The sequence below is a fragment of the Scylla paramamosain genome, chromosome 19, assembly GCF_035594125.1.
Source record: "Scylla paramamosain isolate STU-SP2022 chromosome 19, ASM3559412v1, whole genome shotgun sequence".
NCBI classification, from domain to species: Eukaryota; Metazoa; Arthropoda; class Malacostraca; order Decapoda; family Portunidae; genus Scylla; species Scylla paramamosain.
Genome location: NC_087169.1, coordinates 21,038,642 through 21,041,141, shown reverse-complemented (window position 1 = coordinate 21,041,141; position 2,500 = coordinate 21,038,642). Strand labels below are relative to the sequence as shown.

At 40.2% G+C, this 2,500-nt stretch overlaps 1 long non-coding RNA gene across 1 annotated transcript in view; it reads left to right on the top strand.

The window, feature by feature from the left end:
- LOC135109883 (uncharacterized) overlaps positions 1-1,594 on the top strand; it is a 48,311-nt gene extending 46,717 nt beyond the window's left edge. Inside the window, exon 3 of the long non-coding RNA XR_010272941.1 lies at positions 1,377-1,594. This is a non-coding gene — a long non-coding RNA (uncharacterized LOC135109883). The remainder of the gene's footprint in view (positions 1-1,376) is intronic.
- Positions 1,595-2,500: the final 906 nt, after the last annotated feature.

Genomic DNA, 2,500 nt, shown 5'->3' with positions numbered 1-2,500 from the left:
GAGGGAAGAGAGCAATAGAGGCAAGACAGGCAAGAGAGAGAGAGAGAGAGAGAGAGAGAGAGAGAGAGAGAGAGAGAGAGAGAGAGAGAGAGAGAGAGAGAGAGTTACTATGCTGTCACTGGTTGGCCGCTTCTGCAGGATTCTCTCTTCGCTAGTTGACCTAAAACCTGTATTGACTTTTTTTTATTTTATTGACATTTTTACGACACCATTTTCGATAACTGCCACTGTTTTTGAAAGCGATCAGCAGGCCTTACTTTTTTTGCGCACTGGAGCGTCGTACATTTTGAAAACCGTCTGTACGTTGAGTCTTGTGTATCTTTTTAACTATAGTGTACTTCGATCTATATTTTTACAACTTGCTGTCTTTACTTTATCAGAGTATTGTACATTTTTCAAAACCTTCAGTTCCTTTTCTCTGAGTTTTATGCATTTCTTAAACAATCAGTCTTTGTCTTCACTTGTACAGTGCAGGGCTGCCAACTGTCGCCACCATAATTACCAACTGTATCAAATAATATCGTCCATTGTGTCAGAATGTAGACCTCTTGTTTTAAAAGGTAGTTTTGGGAGCTACTGTGCATCTACCAAACAGGAGAGGACCTGGAGGTGCACACGGTTCATAGAGTGACGTGCTTGTTCAGTAAGCTTCCCATTCTTTGTAGCGAATCCAAACTCTTACCATGTTGTTGCTACTCATTGTTTCATTGTCTGCAGTCATTCCTCTTGGTTTATTTATACAGAGCAACGTTTCTATGACAAACTGCGTAGAAACACTAGACAGAAGCTTCAACTTGTGCATTCGGATCACGGGTTGCCTGCAAAACTCACCTGCATAACTGCATTGCAACACTCAACACGTCTGGGGGGTCTGTGTGATCTGAGTCCTGCAATACTTCTTGAACAAGCGAGAATGCAGGACTACAGACCACACTACCTATTAGCCATCTGTTAAGCAAGTGAAATTGGCTTTTTTATATACATTTGTTATTTTTTTCTTTTTTCCTAGACGCCAGTGAGTTTAAAATAACGGAGCGGACGAAGATTTGAGTGTTAATTTCTCTCGCAGCAAATTTAGGCCGGATGCGTGTCTCGTTCACCTTTTAAAACACTGGCGGGAAACACAAGGAATAAATGTTGTGAATGTTGTGAATGTGCGGTGTAGTTGAGACTAATGTGGCGATATTTTCAGCCCACTTGTCTATTCCTGTCTTCTCCTAACCCGTTTTCTTTGTTTTCATTGGGGGGGTACCATTAATTTCCTTGTGTTTTGGCCGAGTAGGAATGTGTAGCGTAGTTAAAACTAATGTAGCGATATGCTGAACCTACTTAACGTATTCCTGTCTCCTAACTTGTTTTCATTCTACTTTTTTTAGGGCTACTATTAGTTGTCTACGCTTCGGTCGAGTTGGATTGTGGGTATCAAGTCTTTCCTGTTTCGTGGGTGACTGGAAGGAAGGAAGACTTGTTTTGGGAAGCTTGATCGACTGCGAAGTGAGAGAAGAGGAGTTACTGTCGAGTGTTCCAGAGAGAGAGAGAGAGAGAGAGAGAGAGAGAGAGAGAGAGAGAGAGAGAGAGAAATGAAATAAAACAAGCTAACTAGGATTATCTGACCTAGTTTTTGAACAGGAAGTACTTAAAATAAAAAAAAATGCGAAATAATTGTGGAGAAGAATTGTAGAAAGTGTGAACACAAAAAAGGAGAAAACACAGTAAAGGAGTGATAGAAAGATTAGTTGAAATAATTGCGAGTGTAAAACAGAGATATAATATTGTTGCGTGTTTGTGTTATGACTTTACGACTTTGTGAGAGAAAGAGAGAGAGAGAGAGAGAGAGAGAGAGAGAGAGAGAGAGAGAGAGAGAGAGAGAGAGAGAGGGAGGGGGGTTAAGAATAGACGTGTAGTTACGGTCTAATTCTTCTTGAAAATTATGCAAACTCTCCACTTTTGTAATTCAGTTTAATTTAGAAAACGGAACTCTGTGTAAATGACATAATGGTAAACTGAACTAAAATAACAACTTAATTTTACTTTTACCTTACGTAACTACATTTTTACCTTACCTAAATTAACCTTATTTTTTACCTAACCCACCTTAACCTAACCTAACTTGACCTAACCTAACCTCACTTAACCTAACCTAACTAAACCTTACCTAACCTAACCTAACACTCCCTCATCTTACCTCACCTCTCTTCATCTCACCTTACCTAACCTAACCTAACTTGACCTAACCTTACCTCACTTATCCTAACCTAACTAACCTATTCTAACCTAACACACCCTCATCTTACCTCACCTCTCTTCATCTCACCTGACCAAACCTCACCTATCTAACCAAACCTTACTTCACTTAACCTAATAATAATAAGAAAACAAAACACATTGGTCAGCGGCTAAACTCACAAGACAGGTCCCTGGGTTCGATCACCGGGGCGGGACTAGACTAGTGGTTACTGGGTCAGCTTCCTCTTGTCTGTTACTTAGCAATCCTCAGATG